The sequence below is a fragment of the Phascolarctos cinereus genome, unplaced genomic scaffold, assembly GCF_003287225.1.
Source record: "Phascolarctos cinereus isolate Bilbo 61053 unplaced genomic scaffold, phaCin_HiC Scaffold_7;HRSCAF=346, whole genome shotgun sequence".
Taxonomy (NCBI): Eukaryota; Metazoa; Chordata; class Mammalia; order Diprotodontia; family Phascolarctidae; genus Phascolarctos; species Phascolarctos cinereus.
The window spans coordinates 189,088,954-189,110,794 of record NW_027556180.1 but is presented as its reverse complement, the minus strand read 5'-3'; the positions used below and the strand labels follow the sequence as shown (position 1 = coordinate 189,110,794).

The 21,841-nt window shown below is 35.4% G+C and overlaps 1 long non-coding RNA gene across 1 annotated transcript in view; it reads right to left on the bottom strand.

Annotated features, from left to right (window-relative positions):
* The window catches only part of LOC144454886 (uncharacterized), a 39,260-nt gene extending 25,548 nt beyond the window's left edge, over positions 1-13,712 (bottom strand). The window contains exon 1 of the long non-coding RNA XR_013483437.1: positions 13,529-13,712. This is a non-coding gene — a long non-coding RNA (uncharacterized LOC144454886). The remainder of the gene's footprint in view (positions 1-13,528) is intronic.
* Between the last annotated feature and the right edge of the window lie 8,129 nt (positions 13,713-21,841).

Below are 21,841 nucleotides of genomic sequence, written 5' to 3'. Positions count from 1 at the left end.
TCTCCATGTCCCAGTTATTCTCCCTACAGCTATAATGAAAAAGATGTCTTCATCTTGAGTGAGACAGTAGTACTTGTTAATAGGTACTCTTGAGGCATTCTCTTTCCCACTACAGCCAAAGTAGCATTATATGAAATCAGAAGTGTCTCTAAAAAAGGAAAATAAAATCAACACATCATAGAGAAAGGAATTGATTCTGAAGACCTATCACTTACCCTAAATAATATCATTTTTCTCCAATAATTATCATCATGGATATGATCTTTGACAGAAATGTTGTCCCATAGAAATGAATTAACTTGGAATGTCTGTTTTTCAAGATTCTAGTAGAACTTACTTAAATGATTCCCTGGAATTTGTACTGCAGAAACAGACATGAGAAAATAGTTTGAGATTAGTAGATGTAAATAAATCAGATATAATGTGGGTTTAAATGGCACTTTGAAAAATACAAAGAAATGCCTAGGCAGGTTAGTGTGTGTCTAAACATGCAAAGGAAGTAGAGAATTAAGACAATCTCAAGCCCTCCAAATGTTGTCCACTTTTTTTCTTCAAGAAATTAACCATGGGGCAGCTAGGTGGCTCAGTGGATAGAGCTCTGGCCTTGAAGTCAGGAGGATCTGAGTTCAGATTCGGCCTCAGACACATAACACTTACTAGCTGTGTGACCTTGGGCAAGTCACTTAACCCCACTGCATAGCTAAAAAAAAAAAGAAAGAAAGAAATTAATCTAACCCTATTTTATGTGAAGTCAAGGAGAGATAATTTAGCTTAAAAGAATCCTTAGTTGAATAAGAATACAAATTTCTTCCAGCTAATATACAAAGTGAGATTAGATAGATAGATAGATAGATAGATAGATAGATAGATAGATAGATACAAACACATATGCATGTGTGTATATGTGTGTATGTATATTAAGGCAGCCAGGTGCCTCAGTAAGTGGAGTGATGGACCTGAAGTCAGAAAGACGTTGAGGTCAAATCCTGCCTCAGATACTTACTAGCTGTGTGACCCTGGGCAAGTGACCTAACTTCTGTTTGCCTTAATCCACTGGAGAAGAAAATGGCAAACTACTCCAGTATCTTTGCCAAGAAAACCCCACGTACAGTATGGTCTGCAGGATCATGAAGAGTCAGATGTGACTGAATGACTGAATAACAACAGCAATGAATGTGTATGTATGTAATTGAGAATTTACTATATGATGTCTCCTACTCAAGTCCTACCTTATAAGTATGCAGCCACTACTGGTGAAATTTCAGGGTTGCCAGAGGCCCTTCTATAACCCCCTACCCCTTTCCCATTGGCTAGCAAATAAGTGAAAAATACATAATTAGTCATTTAATCCTCTGGTTTAAGCTATTTGTCCTTGATAAAATGCAAATGCCCTTGGAGAAATAACGTTAATCATGACTAGACATTTCCACCTTGATGTGAATGGACTTACAAGATCCTTTCCTATGATTAGTTATAATAAAAGAAAGAGTGGAGAAAACATGACATCACTGGTCTCAAGGAATGTGTACCAGTGAAAATGTAGTGAAACTCTATGAAAGGAGAGGCTGAAGACACACAACACAAACTTCAACCATTTTAAGATTTTTCCCAAGGATTAAGAATGCCTAATAACAACACATAAATATTGAAACTATGAAAATTACAGAGGAAATGTCTTTAAGTGGCCTACATATATATAGATACTCAGCAAACACATCCAAACTATCCTATTTAAATAATTTATTGAAGCTCTAAAACATGAAATGGGTAATTTTGAAGTCATTGAGGTGTTAGCCTTAATATATGTATAAGCAGGGAAGGTAACAAAATACTTATAAAATAATATATATGTGTAAGGGAGGGCTAATAGGGGAGTACCTGAGCAATTTGAGGCTATCTCAGATAAGTCTGATAAGGTTACATGGCATTAGTCTTTGTATGGAAACATGTGGGTGGCAGGGTCCCATGAACACCTAATAGAGCTTTTGTGAAAGGCCGCAAAAAAATCCTCATTGGTTCCCAAAAATAGGGCTGCTTCCAAGATGATTGACTAGCTAGGACTCAGGATGAAACCTCTTCAGAGAAGCTTCTATTGTCTACGATTTATAAAAGCTAGTATTCTTTTTTCCTTATATACAAGAGACATATCAGCATACAGCAAAGCAAACTTCACCCTGGGGGAAGAGAAATCTGGACCCAAATACAGTACTCCCCCAGAAACCCAGAAATGGCTGCTTTGGATAGAAGTACATGCCAGTAAGATGTATTTGAATTTAGAATAAAAATAGAGATAATTTAAGTGAACCTTTCCAGCCCAAGATAAGGTGGCACATCTGTTTGTCCACTCAGCTCAAAAAGAAAGTTCACGGACAATTTTCCTTGTTTCTAATCTGCTGTATAAAGGAAAGGAGATTTTGATCTCAAAGTAGTTCCAACACAAATTCTATCCTTCTAGTCAAAGAATGGGAATTTCCTGGAAAGTACCAGTGTTGGAGGTTGTTTCATGGATAACCCCAAATCCAAAAGTTCCAAAGCAAGTTCAAGGATTTTATTTTCTAGAGAGAACATTTTCTAAGGCAATGTGTTTCTTGGAAAAAGATCACCCATGTGCCCCCACCCACCCACCTAAAGACTGGAAGAGCAAAGAAGAATGCTCATGATTTGGAAAATCAGTGACTTAAAACTTGCTAATTCCTGCTTTTATAGTGAGTTCTTTGGAAAAGTCATATCTTAAGGGAAGGTAATTGCTTGTTTGGTAGCCCACAAAATACGTGTCTAAATTGCATAGTGGTAATAAGAGTCTAGGGGATGGGGAATTACATAAAACCCTATAGGAAAGTTGTTCCAGTGGTAACTCCAATTTGAATTCCCATCTAGGGGAACCTGATAAATTCTTTTTGAATGTCTTTTACAGGAGCTGGGTGTGCTTTAGCCACTTTGGGGGAAATGTAGACACAATTTATAAGAAAACTTTATTTTGGAGATATCTGTTGAGTAAACTTTAGGATGAAGGCATAATAAGCCCAAAGAGATAATAATGTTTCTTAGGGGTTAGTCAAAGGGATCCAACATAAAATACAATCTGTGTAAGCCCAGCTTGGATTACAATCAAGAATCAACTACCCAGAAAAACTGAGCATAACATTTCAGGGGGAAAGATGGACATTCAATGAAATAGGGGACTTTAGATCATTCATGGTGAAAAGACCAAAGAACAGAAAATTCAATCTTCAAATACAAGACTCAGGAGTAGTATAAAATGGCAAATTGTGAAGACAAAATGTTACTCAGTAAGTTAAAGTGTTTACATCCCTATATGGGAAGATGATACTTACAACTTTTGAGAACTGTATCTTTGGGCAGTTAGAAGGGGTATACATAGACAGAGGGTATGGGTATAAGTTGACTTTGATATGATGATATAATAAAAAATTAAGGGGTGAAAAAAGGCTTGTACTGGGAAGAAGAGGAGAGGAGTGGCAAAATAGTGTAAATTATATCACATGAAGAGGCACAAAAGACCAATTACAATGGAGGGAAAGAAGTGAGATGGTGAGCACTGTTTGAATCTTACTCTTATCAGATTTGGCTCAAAAAGGGAATGACATGTAGGAGGAGAAAGGGGAAAGAAAAGAAAGAGAGGTGGACAGCAGAGGGCAGAAGGGAGGGCAAAAGTATAAGGGGAAAGGAAAAGAAAAAGGGAAAGGGGCTGATAAAAGGGAAGGCAGATTGAAGGAGGCAATAGTCAGAAGCAAAACACTGGGGAGGAGAGACAGGATGAAAGGAGAGAGAAAAGTATAAACAGAGGGGAAAGAGGATGGAGGGAAATTCAAAGTTAGTAATCATAACTATGAACGTGAATTAGATGAACTCTCCCATAGAATGGAAGCAGATAGCAGAGTGGATTAAAAACCACAAACAATGAAGTAATATTAATAATAAACATACTAAATATATTCTTTCCCTCAATTGTATAAATATTGTAAAAATACTAAATACAAGTAGTATGGCATCCAAATTCTTAAAGGAGAAGTTAAGGGAATTACAGGAAGAAAAAGACAGCAATATTGCACTGGTGGAAGATCTCACCTCCCCCTCACAGAACTAGATGAATCTAACCACAAAATAGACAAGAAAGAAGTTAGGAAGGTGAACAGAATTTTATAAAAATTAGATATGGTAAACCTCTGGAGAAAACTGAATGGTGATAGAAAGGAATAAACCTTTTTCTCAGCAGTACAGTACGACTACACACACAAAAAAATGGCCATGTATTAGGGCACAATCATATGCAGAAAGGCAAAAATATTAAATGCATCCGTTTCATATCCTGATGCAATAAAAATCATGTGTCATAAAAAGCCATGCAAAGATAGACTAAAAATTCATTGGAAATTAAATCCTAAAGAATGAGTGGGTTAAACAACAAATAATAGAAGCAATCAATAATTTCATCAAAGAGAAGGACAATAATGAGACAACATATCAAAACTTATGAGATACATTCAGCCAAAGCAGTGATTAGGGAAAATGTTATGTTTTTAAATGCTTATATGAACAGAGTAGAGAAAGAGGAGATCAATGAATGAAAAAGCTAGAGAAAGACCAAATTAAAAATCCCCAGTTAAATACCAAATCAGAAATTCTGAAAATCAAAGCAAAGATTAATAAAATTGAAAGTAAGAAATTATTGAACTAATAAATAAAACTAAGAGTTGGTTTTGTGAAAAACAAACAGAAAAACAGACAAATCTTTGGTTAATCTGATTTTAAAAAAAAAAAAGAAAGAAAAGCAAATTCCCAGTATCAAAAATGAAAAGGGTGAATTTACCACCAATGAAGAGGAAATTAAAACAATAATCAGGTAGTATTTTGCCCAACTGTATGCCAATAAATCTAACAATCTAAATGGAATGGATAAACATTTACAAAAATATAAATTGCCAAGATTAACAGAAAAGGAAATAAAATGCTTAAATAACTACATTTCAGAAAAAGAAGTTGAACAAGCCATCAGATGAACTCCCTAAGAAAAAAATCTCCAGGTCCAGATGGATTTACAAGTCAATTCTACCAGACATTTAAAGATTAATTCCAATTAATTTCAATACTATGTAAACTATTTGGAAAAAATAGACTATGGAGTCCTACCAAATTCTTTTTATGACACAAATAAAGTGCTGATGCCTAAACCAAGAAGTGTCAAACCAGAGAAAGAAAATTATAGACCAATTTTCCTAAAGAACATTGATGCAAAAAAAAATTAAATAAAATATTAACAAAGAGATTACAGAAATTTATCGCCAGGATAATAAACTATGATCAGGTGGGATTTACACCAGGAATAGAGGGCTTGTTCAATATTAGGAAAACCATCAGCATAATGGACCATATTGATAATAAAACTACAAAGTTAATAATCATAACTATAAATGTAAATGGGATGAACTTTCCCATAGAATGGAAGCAAACAGAAGAGTGGATTAAAAACCACAATCCTTCAATATGTTGTCTACAAGAAACACATTTGAAGCACAGAGATACACACAGAGTAAAGGTAAATGGCTGGAGCAGAACCTATTATGCTAGAAATCATATGATTATCTCAATAGATGTAGAAAAACCTTAGGAAAAAGTATTGCATCCATTGCTGTTAAAAATACTAGTAAGCATAGGAATAAACGGAGTTTTCCTTAAAATGATAAGTAGTATCTATCTGAAACCATCAACAAGCATTATCTGTAACAAGGATAAGCTAGAAACTTTCCCAGTAAGTTCAGGGGTAAAAAAAAAATTGTTCATTATCACCACTATTATTCAATATCATATTAGACATTGTGGCTTGAGCAATTAAAAAAAAAGAAATTGAAAGAATTAGAATAGGCAATGAAGAAACAAAACTATCACTCATTGCAGATGATATTATGGTTCACTTAGAGGATCCTAGAGAATCAACTAAAATCAACTAAAAAACTACTTGAAATCATTAACAACTTTAGCATAGTTGCAGGATGTAAAATAAACCCACATAAATCATTGGCATTTCTTCATGTTACTAATAAAGCCCAAGAGTAAGAGATAGAAAGAGAAATTTCTTTAAAATAACTGCAGATAATATAAAATATTTGGGAATCTACCTGTCAAGACCAATCCAGGAAATATATGAAAACAATTACAAAACACTTTTCACACAAATAAAGTCAGATCTAAATAAATGGCAAAATATCAATTACTCATGGGTAGGCCAGGCTAATGTAATAAAAATGATAATTCTACCTAAATTAATTACTTATTCAGTGCCATACCAATCAAACTACTATATATATGTATATATATATATATACACACACATACATATATATGTATGTATACATATATGTATACATACATATATATTTTATAAAGCTAGAAAAAAATGACAAAATTCATATGGAAGAACAAAAGTTCAAGAAGATCAAAGGAATTAATGAAAAAATGCAAAGGAAGGTACCCTAGCTGTACCAGATCTAAAACTATATTGTAAAGTGGCAGTCATTGAAACTATTTAGTACTAGCTAAGAAATACAGTGGTGTATCAGTGGAATAGGTTAGGTACACAAGACACAGTAGTAAATGACTATAGTAATCTATTGTTTGACAAACCCAAGGACCCCAGCATCTGAATAAGAACTCTCTACTTGACAAAAACTACTGGCAAAACTGGAAAATAGCATGGCAAAAACTAGGTATGGACCAACATCTTACACCATAAACCAAGATAAAGTCAAAATGAGTACATAATTTAGACCTGTAGGATTATACCATAAGTAAATTAGGAGAGCAAGGAATAGTTTACCCATCAGATCTATGGAGAAGGGAAAAATTTGACCAAACAAGAGATAGAGAACATTGTGAAATGCAAAGCGGATGATTTTTGATTACATTAAATTGAAAAGAGTTTGTACAAATAAAGCCAATGCAACCAAGATTAGAAGGGAAGCAGAAAGCTGGGAAACAATTTTTATAGCCAGTGTTTCTGATAAAAAGTCTCATTTCCAAATTGCATAGAGACCTGGGTCAAATTTATAAGAATATAAGTCATTCCCCAATTGATATATGGTCAAAGGATATGAACAGGCAGTTTTCAGATGAAAAAATTTAAGCTATCTAGAGTCATATGAGAAAATGCTCTAAACCACTATTGATTAGGGAAATGCAAATTAAAACAAATCTGAGTTACCCCCTCATACCTGTCGGATTGGTTAATATGACAGAAAAGGAAAATGATAAATGTTGGAGATGTGGGAGAACAGGGACACTAATGCATTGTTGGTGCAGTTGTGGACTGATCCAACCATTCTAGAAAGGAATTTGGAACTATATACCCAAAGGACTATAAAATTGTGCATACCCTTTGATCTAGCAATACGACTTCTAGGTCTGTATCCCAAAGAGATCATAAAAATAGGAAAAGGACCCACATATACAAAAATATTTATAGCAGCTCTTTTGTGGTGGCAAAGAATTGGAAATTGAGGGGATACCCATCACTTAGGGAATGGCTGAACAAGTTGTGGTATATGAATGTAATGGAATACTATTGTGCTATGAAAAATGATGAGTAGGCAGATTTCAGAAAAACCTGGAAAGATTTACATGAACTGATGCTGAATGAAGTGAATAGAACAAGAAAACATTTTACAGAGTAACAACAACATCATGTGATGATCAAAAGACTTAGCCCTTCTTAGCTATACAATGATATTAGACGATTCCAAAAGACTCATGATGGAAAATGCTACCCACACCCAGAGAAAGAACCAAGAAGTCTGAATGCAGATCGAAGCATACTATTTTCTTTTTTTTCTTTTCTGTTTTTTCTTTCTTGTTTTTTTCTCTTTTCTGATTCTTCTTTCACAACATGACTAATATGAAAATACGCTTAATATGATTATACATATAGAATCTATATCAGATTGCTTGCCATCTTGGAGAAGGAGGAGGGAAAGGAGGAAGGGAGAAAAAAATTGAACTCAAATTCTTATCAAAGTGAATGTTGAAAACTATCTTTACATGTGATTGAAAAAAAATACCATTAAGTGGAACAAAAAAAAGATTTTGAAATTTTTTGGTTGTCTTCCATGCCCGGAATGCTCTTCTTCTTCATGTCTACTTCCCTGGCTTCTCTGATTTCCCTTCAAGAATCAGCTGAAATCCTGCCTTCTGCAAGAGGCCTTTTGCTGATCTAGGCTTTTCCCACTCCTAGTGCCTTACCTTTGACATGATCTTCCATTTACATTTTATGTGTCTTACATGTACATAATTATTTGTATGTTGTTTACTTCATTGGTGTGAGTTGCTGAAGATGGACATTGTGTTTTACCTTATTTGTATTTCTGGAGTTTAGCACAGTACCTGACACATTTTTGTTGTTTGTCATTCAGTCATTTCAGTGATGTTCAACTCTTTGTGACCCCATTTGGGGTTTTCTTGGCAAAGATACTGGAGTAGTTTGCCATTTACTTCTCCACCTCATTTTGCAGATGAGTAAACTGAGGCAAACAGGGGTAAGTGACTTGCCCAGGGTCACAGGTAAGTATCTGAGTTCACATTTGAGCACAGTTCTTCCTAACTCCTGATCTAGTACTCCATTCTCTGCAACACCTATCTGAACTTCATAGCATGTATTAAGTGCTTAATAAATGTTTGATAATTGACTATGGAAGACATTGTATAGGTTGCATCAAACCTCTTAAATATCTTAAAGTGAAACCCAAAATTAATAAAAAAAAATTTATACTAACTCGACCCTGGAAAGGCTAAATGAATGAAGAATATCTGTTTCCTATAGGGCTTACCTGTTAGTACAGATGCCTGGTCGATATCTTATAGATAGACAATGAATTAGTCCCAGATTTAATAGAAGGAAAAGACCAGGCTGAAATGCTTTTAGGTAACTGAACAGTGCATCTAATGATCCCAAGCTTTTCCTAGAAACAAAAAACGTACTTTTAACACCACTATTTTTCCAGTGATGTTATACGGTTGTGAATCATGGAACACCATGATTTTCTTGGAAGAACACAAACTGCATGACACTTAATGAATAAAGAATATTCTGATTTTTGGTATAAATCATCTATAGTTCATTATAAGTAAAGAACTGTATAAAAGAAGCACAAAATACAATCAAAATAAACATGACTGAAAAGAAAGTAATCTAGTTATGCATGGTGTGAGAGGAATGGATAACAGGCTTACCCATAAACGAATGGGTTTACCTGTCTATGTTTACCTAACAGGTTATCCATAAACAGATATAGAAAACACGTAAAATATATAGATCATGGCTTTCACTGGGAATGTGAAGAGATTTTACATAAGGACTTGGAAAAGAGTCACTGATGATGAGAAGGTATAATTAGGTTAATATTTGCACCATTGGAGGGAGAACCTATATTGATAAGAGAACAGAATTATCAAAGAATTAAAGAAATATTTTATGTATATTCATGATATTTCCAGATCAAGTACAGGCTTTCTCTATTTTATATCATGGTAAACTTCTTTTTTCCCTTCTCATATAAGAGTTTTTGGTGGTTATGAGCTATCTTTAACAATCTCCCTTTCCCAAGACCTAATAAAATTATTTTGGCATTCCCTCAGTATTGCTTATTTTTGGTGCCTTCTGTGCACAGTGTTCTCCTGCATGTTGTTAAGAGGTATGCCAGAGTTTCTGTTATGTATTCAGTTACATCTGCTCCTCCATACATTTGGGAAACCAGGAACACAGATGTTCTTGGCTTCTGGCCATTTCCAGTCGTGTTTCCTCTGCAAGTAAATTCTTCATTACTGATTTATCAAAGCATGTACTTTTGGGAATGGGTCTCCTTGTTCTGGGCCATCCTTCTTATCACTTTCCCTTTTTGTTTTGGTTCCCCTCTGCTGTCTCCCAGAGCACCCAAAGTAACAGAAAATTTTCAGATTTAATTCCAAGAGACAGTAAAACCAGGTAGAGGCAGTTCTGAATTCTGAAAAAAAAAAAAGGTAGACCCTTTCTAGCGAACATTGTAAAATTGCTTTGTGAGAAATTGAAATGCCATTGACATAAAAAGAATGGTACCAGTATTGCTAATGTTTCATTACATAACTGATGATGTTATTACTCTCACTTTAAAATTTAAAAAAGGGTTGAGGAGGATGGGTGGAGAGAACACAGGAAGGAGTCCCAAATTAGACCATTCACTCTTGAAAACTGAATTGCTATTCTAGCCATGACCATGTACAATAGAGATATTGAAAATAAGGTCACTTTTTCCCATTGTATATCCATATATTCATATATTATTTACATCATATATATGCATGTTGAGTTCCACAGTATTAGGTATTTTTTGTTTGTTTTCACAGATTAACAATTATCTGACTGCTGCAACAATAACAAGAGGGAGAGGGAAGTATTCTTCATAATAGATCTCTCAGAAAAGATTAAAAACCAAGGGAAAGAATCCTAATGCTTTTCACTTGTGTCTGGACACTTTGATAATCAATAAGTTTATAGGTTACAGAAGACAAAACTTTTCCAATAGGAGATGCTTAAATATATAGGGCCAAGCAGAAAGGGCAAGAAGAACAGCATGCAGATTTTTGTTCTGTTTTCTGAAAGGATTTTTCTGAATATACAGAAAGTCAAAGCCAAAGGGGGGAAAGCAGTTCAGTTAATCTCTACAACATTAAGAGTAAACCAAATTCATGACATACTGGTACTCCTCTCCTTCCTCTTTAAAAAAAAAAAAACTAATAACATTGTTTATTGGAGTTGGTGTAATGCCATCAAGCAGCCCCTTAAAATATTCAAAAAAAAACCTATTCTATTTTATTTGATGAAATGTTCAAATGATTTTAAGAAGATATAATCACTATTGGGAGAATTTTAAATGCAGAGTTTTAAAATCTCTGCCAGTGCCATGCTTTCTATTTAAAAAAAAGGATAGAAGCCTGCTGTTTCCATTATGAGTATAACACACCATGAGGCAAAGAGCCAGGTAATATCAGATGTGCTCCCCATGGAAATTTACAGAAAGGGGAAAAAATTCAAATCTCTCTCCATGTATATTCGTATAGGTGGCTATATACACAGACAACTATCCACACACTCATTCATGTGTATAGATAGACAGATCCATCTATACATAATGCACTGCAGTTGTTAGTTTGACAGCCACTGGTAAATTATGTCTCTTACCTGTAAACTCTCCAAATTCCCTGTCAGCATCTCACAAAGAACAATAATTGTTTATTGATCTAAGCGTTAACAATGTATCACTTGTTCTTCAATAAGGTCTAGAAATGTGACTCAAGGGCAATAACCGTTTGGAATAGCCACATATCCACAGCGTCTTAACGTATTTTTTCCTTCATCTATAATACAAAGTTAAAGTAGCTTAAAACATACATATTCTACTAAAGTAAAATTTTATACAGATGTTTCCTTGAAAACACTGAATAGCTTTGCTCTATTTATTGTTATCTACTTGTTTTTGTTCAGGTGTTTGAAATTTAGGGGTTATAGGGGGTCGTGTGTGTGTGTGTGTGTGTGTGTGTGTGTGTGTATGTGTGTACTGGAAGATTTTGTTGCTGTTCTTATTCACTTCATAGGAAATAACACAAAAGAAGGGAACGTTTTAACCTAGAAATCAGTAATCTCCCCAGCTCTTCTACTTTGCAGTTGACTGCAGGCAAGTCATTTAATCTCTCTCTATCTCAGTATCCTCCTTCATAAAATGGGGATGCTATCTGTTCAGTTTACTTTTCAGGGATCTGATGGGAATAAATGGGATACTATATATGAAAGCACTATGCGAAAGTAAGCTGCTATTTTATGTGCTATTGCCATAGGAATAATTATACAGGATGTAATATAGTATAATGGAAAAGCATTGGAATTGGAACTAAGTCCAGGTTCATAACTTTGGTGTTATTCTCTGTTCTCTATTGTCCCTGACTTCGTATTTCCCATCAGTTGTCAAATTCCTCTGTTTCTCCCTTTCCATCACATGCATCTAAACCCTTTTCTGCTTATACATACTACCTTAGTTCAAGACTTCATCACCTCTTACCAAGATTATTGCAACAACTTTGTAATTGATCTGTCTGATTCAACTCTCTCTCTCTCTCCCCACTCCAATCCCTTAAAGTGATTTTCCTTAAGCCCAGAGCTAATCATATGACTTCCCTACTTAATCAAACGCAGTAGCTATGCTTCCAAGATCAAATATAAAATCCATTGTTTTTCTTCTGAAGACCTTCCCAATCTCACCCCAACCTATGTTTGGAGTATCCATTCTCACTGCTTCACCTTCTGCGCTCTGTGGTCTAGCCAAACTGACCTTACCTCTGTGGCTCACATATAACACTCCATCTACACTCTCTATTTCTTTGCATTGGTTGTCTTACTTGCTTGGAATTCACTCCCTCCTCATCTCACCTCATAGAATCTTCATGATTTAGCTCAAGCACCATGTTTTGCACAAAGCCCCTCCTGATCTCAAATTGCTTATGCCCACCCTCTAAAGTTACCTTTTTAAGTACTTTGTATTTATTTTTATTCGTTCTCTTTATATTTACTTTGTAAATATTTATAACTGTACTTGGCTCTTCCATTAGAATTTATATTTGTATTCACAACAACTTCTGGCACAGTGCCTGACCCATAGTAGGCACTAATAAATACTTGTTAATTAGCTTATTGATTAATCAGAAGACAGGTCTGAATCTCAGCTCTTTGCCACTTAATAGCTATGCAGTGAGGTATATGGGGAACTCAAGGAGGCATAGCACCTCTGGGTAGAGGGCTTGCTGAGCCCTTTTCAGGGTTGCTCATCCACTTTTGGTGTCTGCCTCTCACCTAATTCTCACCTGTGGCTCCAAAAAGCTGTAGCATGCACAGTGGCTATACTCTAGTAAAACTATCTGGGTAGATGAGCTAAACAAAGCTGAGGGTAGCCAACAGGCCTCAAACCTGTTGATGAGTTAAGGGTATGCCTACCCTAAGCATATGAAGACTTCTCCTCCTCTTCCCCCCACTACCAAAGCAAAAGCTGTGGGACACTTAGAATTTTATCAGACATCAAAGATGCCAAGGCCATTGCCAGGCATCTTAACTTTTTTTTGTCTTGCCACTGGACTTTAATGACTAGAGAGAATAAGGCTAATGACTTTGTGCAACTTTGCCTCACTTTAAATCCAATTCACCCACAAGTCAAGACATCACCCCATGGTGTCATGAGTCTTCTTCAAAATGAAGAACAAACAACAGCTACACAATCCAAGCCGTGTTAAGTCTCACTTAGCCTCAGTGTCTTTATGAGTGAAATGGGGATATTATACCACTGTCTACCTCAAAGGGCTTTTGCAAAAAAAAAAAATCTTAAAATGTAACATTACAATTTTTAAACATGTAGAGTTGGAAATTAACATAGAGGTCATTAAATCCATCACCTTCATTTTAAAAATGAGGAAATACTCCTAGTGGATCAAAGTAACTTACCTGAGGTCATTTAGGTAGCAAGGAGCAGTTGGGATTTGAATACAGGTCCTCTCTGACTCCAGCTGCATTGTATTCTATTATCTCATGCTGCCTCCAATTTCCCGTCCCTCTCCAAAATACAAGCACACACCCTCCAAAGCTGCCAGTTGTGTGACTGTCATTTAATATCTCTGAGCCTCAGCTGCCACATCTATAAAATGAGAATAATAATACGTTTTCTATGTCAACTGAATTGTGAAGAAAGTAGTTTGTAACAATATAAATGTGAGCTATTCACTCACATTTTATTTTGAATGTTATATTTATTATTATCATAGAAAGAATATTCTCCATTGGCCATACTCTTTAAGACTCAAATTCTCCTGCTGTTATGTAAATCTACAGAAAATTATAGTTTTATTAGACATTGGGGCTCAAAATGAGACATTAAGGCTCCAACTGAAGAACAAAAGAATCAAACTCAAAAACAATTTAATACAAACAATGAATATAGTCTTTTCTGAGGGTGCCTCACCCAATAACAGAACCACCCACACACAATCATTGCATCAAAATAAAAAGGACAAACTAGGATAATGCCTATATCGTGATTAATTTTTGAAATGTCATACTTACATAGCACATTATTTATAACAGTCCTGCAAGCATTATTACCCATATATATTAGAAATGAGAAAAATTGAGGCTCAGGATAAGAGGTTAAGTGACTTTATCAGGCTCACACAATATCAAACCTCAAATTTAGGTCCTGTGACTATAAAGACAGTACTCTTTCAAGGAGATCAAGCTGACTCCCAAAAGAAGGAAATCCTCAGGAGAATGCAATAACGAAAAAGACCGAGATCTTTCACTGCAGCTCTTCTCTGTTGCCTCATTGATCTACCTATCAATTTCTCTTCTGTCTCAGTCTCACCCACTTACCTTGAAATATCTTCCCATATCTAATTTATAGCCAAGTCCTGTAGATTTTACCTTTGAAAATTCTTTCATATATGCCCACGTCTCTCCTCTGACTTTGCTACTGCCCTGGTGTAGGCCCTCGTCACCTTGGACTAGACTATTGCAAAAGCTTGCTGATTGGTCTCCCTGCTTCAAGTCTCTCACCACTAGAGTCCATCCTCCACTCAGCTCCCAAAATGATCTTCCTTATGCACAGGTCTGATCATATCCTCCCCCTGCCCCACCCCCAAGATTCAATAAATTACAGTGGTTCCTTATCACCTTCAGGATCAAACATAAAATACCCTGGTATTCAAAGTCCTTCAAAGAATGCCCCTGCCTACATACTTTCCCAGTCTGCTTACACCTTACTCTCCTACCTGTGTTCTGACACTGCTGTTTATCTCATCTCTGCTGTTTATCAACTGGGCACTCCATCTCCTGACTTGGTTGTCCCTCATGCCTCAAATTTGTTCCTTCTTCATCCTGCCTGTTGGCTTTCTTGGCTTCCTTCATGTCCTAGCTAACATCCCAATTTCTACAAGAAGCCTTTCCTGATCCCCTTAGTGCCTTTCCTCCATTGATTATCCCCAATTTATTTTTAATATAGTTTGTACATAATTCTTAACTTGTCATCTCCCCCATCAGACTGTGAGGTCCTTGAAAATAAGAACTGTATTTTATCTTTCTTTTTACTCCCAGTGCTCAGCACATTGCTTGGCACATAGGAGGAAAGGGAATCAATATTTACATAGCACCCAATATGTGGCAGGGACTGTGTTAAATGCTTTACAAACATTACTTCATTGGGTCCTCAAAACTCTCCTGTGAAGTAGTGCTATTATTATTGACAGTTGAAGAAAGTGTGGAAAACAGAGGGGAAATGTCTTCACCAGGGTTACATGGCTAATAAGTGTAAGAAGCCAAATTTGAATACAGTCCTTCTTGACTCCAGGCCCCTCACTTTGTCTACTCCACTACCTAGCTACCTAGCAGGCAGCTTAATAAATGCTTGTTGACCAACTGACAGAGAGGCAGCAAAGTGAAGTAGAGTATTTGGCACCAGGAGAGCACTGGGTTTAAATCCCACCTCTACCCTTACCAACTGTCTGACCATGGTTCAATTCATTAACTCTTCTGTGACTCAGTTGCCTCATCTATAATATGGAGATTATTGCAAAGTACTTTGCAAATTTAAAGTTCAATATAAATAGTAGCTAATGTTATATGCCTGTGCCACACCCCTCCATATCAGCCTAACCAAGCCAATGTCTCTTCTGTCACAGCCTTACAGATGAGAGAACTGAAAGAGAAAGTCATCCCAATAGCTGCAATAAAACTACAGTCTGGATAATTTGGTTCCAGATCCATTAAGTATTTGAGGGATGGCATCACTGGTAGTGCAAAATTCAAATAGAAAATATGTTACATTTGTAGCATAATCCTATTTGGGTATCTGACAATCTTTGGAAAACCAGAGGCACGATTAGTTACTTATATTTCAAATTTGAAAATGGAAGCTGAAAGTTAAGTGGCAACATAAAACTAAGTACCTCTGGGATGGAGCTTCAAGCCTAAGTGAAGAAAAAATGACAGAAAATCATTAAGAAGAGAAGGCATTAAAAGGTTATAGATAAATTGCGATCAAGCCCTGTTTGACCATTTTATCAGTCTGTATTTTTCTTTTCTTTTTAAGATTGCCACAGCATTTCTTATCTCTGAAGATGTTTATGTTATTGGGGATATACACAACATCTGATACTCAAATTAGAGAATGTTCTTACTTAGGACTATTAACAAAAATTGGATACTGTTATAAAACGGTAACAAAACAAAGCCACGTAATCTTTATTTCTTCTATAGTTTCACAGGATGATCCTTTGTAATCAGTTAATTTTGAGAGTCTTAGGATTTCTTTGGAATTTATCCTCTAACAAAGATACCTCCTTTAGCTTGAGCTTCAAGGAGACTATTGGCAAAGAAGAGAGATAAAGGTTGAACTCCACATGCCAGAGTCCCTGGATCCAGGGAAACACCTTGTCTTTTCTTCATTGTGGGGACTTTAGATAGTCAATTGCCATCTCCATTATAGAAGAACGGGCAAAATTTGAAGTAAACCTCTCAGACAAAGAATGGATCTTTAGCTAAGTGACAGTATTAGTGAACCCAAACCTGTATAATCTAAGTTTAAATTATGAAAGTAGAAAATGATGGGTTAAGAGATTGAGCATAGGAAAGGAAAGAGACTTAATCATTTTAGCAATTAGTACATAATGTCCTAAAATGATTCACTAATCACTCTGCAGCTGGTGCTCAGAAAAGAACATAGGGTATAAAAGCATTCTTCAAATGTCAGAGTCTGGTGGAGTCCACATGCTGAAAAAAATATAGAACTTACATGATGGGATGAAAATTGTATTTCCCTTAAGGAAAGAGACTATAGCCTTTATCCCTGAAGGACATGGGAGAAGTAGCAGCAGAAACAATAGAAATTTATCCATTATTTCACTAATTCATAACACCCAAAACTTTGGCCCCAGATCTTGAAAGATATGACATTTTTTAAAAAAAGACAAATATCTTTTCCAGGATGAGGGTACATATCACACAGATATCTTCCAGTGTCTGCTTAATAAACATAGAGGTCAATACAGCATTATTTCTTCAAATATACTAAAAGAAAAATAATTAAATGTACTCAGATAAATTAATAGTTCCATCAACTGTTTTTTTACAATATCAGATATTTCATCTCTTGACAACAGAGGTAAAATAAATAAACTTTGATCTGAAATTTTCATCTAAGAACATCACTGGAATAGGTGGTATGTATGTGTCATAAAACTATAAAGAAACTGCAATGTTCTGCCCTAAAGAGATCGTTATAAGTACTTTTCCTTTGGTAGAAGCTGATAATTTGAACCTACCCAGGTAGTAGTTGATAATGGATACTTAAACACTCATATACCTCTGAGAACTACTTGTTTTTTCTCAGTCCATGGTGGACTTTTTTTGCCTGTAAAATTTTTGTATTCTAACCTCACCACTAGCTTCCATACATTCCCAAACATACCTGCCTTTCTGCCTTATCACAGTGCAATCACAAAAATGAAGTATTGGTTAGGTGATAACTGGGGCTCCCTTCCTTTAAATCCAGTGAAAAGGTCTTAGGCCACTTCTTCAGTATGCTTCATTATCTCAATTGGTATCCACTCACCTATGATTTCTCCTTGACAGATGTAAAATTCAGAGGTCCTGCACTGGCTATGTGAGGTACTGGGGGTAATTAAGTCTGTTCTTTGGCTGTGACTTTCTGCTTTTTAAGTTTCCAGTATGTGAATTCTAAAGCAAATCTAAATCATCTGGTGACCCTGAGGTTATGATGTTATGCATTTAGAGAGAACCTTTCGTTCAATAATTCAAAGTGCATTGTAAAGATTCATTGTTGCAAAAGCTTCCCTCCAGCATATAGAGTGTTTTACAAATGGTTAAATCCAGGCCAGAAAGTAGCTGGCAAATTATTCTAGTGAAAGAATGTAGAATTAAATTGATTGTAACTCATTTCTTTAACCAGTTGCAGACTAGCACCATTTTTCCCATTGTTAGAGTCATAAAAGAAATTACTGCCACATATATACATCCTTATTGCTGTGACAAGCTAGCAGCAACTGGAGAGTAGGAAATGCCCTTGTAGTTGTGATTAACCCATGTCACATACACAACCCTTCTTAAGTATCTATAAATACTCAGCTAATTTATGTCATCTGAATAAATACTGTGTGCCATTTTTAGAGAAAGGTATCCGATTCTTCCCCTTCCTTCTTACTGTTTTACCTAAGGTTGTTCTGAAATGACTGCTTGTGTGCTCCTGTCACTGGAAGGAAAAGAGATCTTTATTCTTTTTATGAATAAGGACACAATGTCTCTCTTTATATCAGCAGCCATGTGTTGCTTTGTTTTTCTGTGTTTTCTTTCACTAAGTGGGTTATTTTGGCCTGGCCAAGTTTAGTAATCACAAGAAGAGCACAAAGTTCATTCATCTTCAGTTACTTTGAAGGGGGGAGGTGGGGAGAATTCAGAAGTGCAGGAAGCAGTCTCAGTCCTACACTTAGTGCGGAGGGAGTTGTTGGAATTGGAGGTGAAGAGGACGCAGCTGCATTTCTTAACTTTTGAATGAAAAGCAATTATGCCAACAGCCTTCATTTTGGAATGTCAGCATGGGCCTGTGTCATAGCCATTCTGACACTCCCAAACTGCAGATTTTAAAGGCCTCCTGCCTTTGTCATTGAGACACCTGTCACCTACTACACTGAATCAGCATCTCTGGATGCTGAGAAATACATATTCAACACAAATCTTTGCAAGAAGTAAGAGTAGGGATGCTGGGATTCTTTAAAAAATTTTAAGAAAAAAAAAATGAAAGGAAATTTAAGCATGAGAAAAGAACTGTGGATGCTTTTTACCCCTGCATGACAGAATATGAGCTATTTCAAATAAACTTCCTTTTTGTGTTTGCTGTGAAAATAATTTAACCCCAATGTCAAGTTAATATAGTAAAACCCTTTAAAGAGATTTTAAAGAGATAAGAGCCTCCAAATACTTAACTTTAGAGAGCTTCTTAGCAAAGAAATCGGTGTAGGTGTAGGATCTAAAAATTGAAGGCATCCATTGGGAACACTTCTTACACAGAAACTTCATGTCAGGGATGTATTCTCATTAAAAATGAGGAAAGTGTTGATCAGGATGAAATAATTTGTTGGTCAAAACATATTTTTTCCTTAGAGAGTATGCCAAAGGAATATGAAACTGTGGTTCCTTATCTTTGAATGATGGACAACATCGGGTTCTTTCTTTTCCTGTTAAATCTCATTTTCAGACATATTTTTCATTCATTCTCAACTTCTTCATCCTTGCCCTCTTGCCTATGATCATGTCTATGAGTCAATTGCAAAAGCAGTGCTCATTTCCAGCTTACTCAAGTATATCAAGATATTCATTTTATGAATTCAGGACTTGAAAGTGAGACATCCTTCAACACTCCAAGTGACACCCAGAAGAACTCAGAATTTTATAGTTCACTAGTTCAAATATCTTTCTGAAAAGAGGCTAATGATTTCTTTATACCTGATTAACTGTTTGATGGTGCACTAACACAAATGAATTCAACTTTTAAAAAACAATAATTTTATGTAATGGATATAGTAGCATAATACATCAATTAATACTTGCCCTCCCAAGAAGTACTGATGTCTAATCTCATATAGAATTTGATGCATTATTAAGATTGAAATTGAAAATAGGGGTTGCCTATATTTTTAATTTTAAGTACTTATTATTTTTCAGGTTGAAAATGGCCCAAATATTATCATATAAGTCCCTAGCACCAAGCAATAGCTGGAGTAAGAGCAGACAACAAGAGAGTCTTCTCCAAAGCAACTATAATTACCCACATCATTTTACACCATGAAATTTTTAAATTAGGCAAGAACTTAGCATCCACTTTATTGATAGGCAGCTCACAAGGAACAGATTTATTTCTATAGCAGGACAAAAGGAAGAAAATAGATAAGGACTTCTGGCAAGATGGTGGAATAAGTCATTTCCCCTCCTCTATTTCCATTCCCTCACCTACAACATCAAAACAAAAATGGGCCAAATTAATTAATTAAAAATAGCAACCAAAAGAAGAGAAGAAAGAAAATAAGTAACACTCAGTAATTACAAAAGAAAAGTAGACCTTATTACAAACTCCTAGCTCCTAGTTCACCTAGCACTGGCTCCTGCACAGCTTACCTCCTTAGTTCCTAATTTTGAGTTTAGTGTGTATGTGCCAGTGTTTAATTTTACTAATCAAATTCTCCATTCAACTAGGTCCCACTCACACCCTCTTAACTTACGTCGCTGGTTGGTTGAGGACCTAAAACTTTGGTATGGATCAGAGAAAGCAGGAGCCTATGGAGGAAGGAAGAACTCAAAAATCTGTTTATCTAGGAATATATAAAAGGCAAAATTCTAGGGAAAAAAGCCAATGAGATTAAGTATATAATTGCAACTGTGGATACCTCTAGATATTTTTCCATTGACAGTGACTCAGGTGCATATTCTTACTCTATAGCAGAAGAAAATCATAAAATTCACTCAGTCTTTATGGTTTGGATGAAAAAGAATAGGAGGCTGTGGGCAAGCAATTGGATCAAAAATTCCAGGACTATTTAAATGCTTTGTAGTACAAAACAAAAGGAGGCTTCCATTAGGCCATTGAAGAAACACTAGCAAAGAAACTAATAAATAAAAGTAATGAGCAAACTGTTTGGAAGTCAATATAATTAATGATAACAACAAAATAAAAACTGAAGATTTCCAAAAGAGAAAATGTTAAAATAAATGCAATGAGATCCTCAAAATGTCAAAGAAACAATTAAAAGGCCCTCTAGAATGATTCAGACATACAATAAGAAAATGAAAGAAATGCAGAAAATTAGGATAAAATCAGAGCTCTCAAGCAAAATATCAGTAATACAAACAAGAGAATTTAGAAGTAATGATAGTGAAACTTTCCCCAAAGGTGAATTCTCTTAAAATGAGAATGGCATATTCAGAACACACACACATGCACACACACAAATGAAGAGGCAGAAAATTAGAATTGAAAAGAAAACAGCACTGGAAGAGTTTTCCACAAGCCCAGAAAAAAAGAGCTTGAAAATAGACTACGAAGAAATAATCTAAAGATTACAGGTCTGCCAAAAGAAAAATAAAACATAAAAAATAAAACATTAAATATACAGGAAACTACGTAGGAAATTTGTCCAGAAATATTGGAAATAGGGGACAAAATACAGGTCAAACAAATCCACAAGACACTGACAGACAGAAACTCTAAATTTAAGTTACCACCAAAACAGGCTACAGTCAAAGGCCTGAGCTTAAAGCATTAATCAAAATTTTTCCCAGTAGCCAAAAAACAGCTTTTTCGCATGTTAGTAAAAATACATCAGAATTGCTCAAGACCAATACTCATTTGAGATAAATCAAAGAAAAAATTGAAATATGATATTCCAAAAAGCAAAGAAGACTGCTTTACTCAAAAATAAAACCATCTCACAAAGCTGAACTTAATCATCAATAACAAAAATAATAGACTTTTAATGAAACTGTCCTTTGAGAAATTAATTTCATTTTTCAAAAGAAACTAGAGGTTTCTTTTGAAGGCATGTAACAATGTTGTTGTTGTTGTTCAGTCATTTCAATTGTGTCCAAATTTTTGTGACTCCATTTGGGGCTTTCTTGGCAAAGATACTAAAATGGTTTATCGTTTCTTTTTCTAGCTCATTTTATAGATGAGGAAACTGAGGCAAACAGGGTTAAGTGACT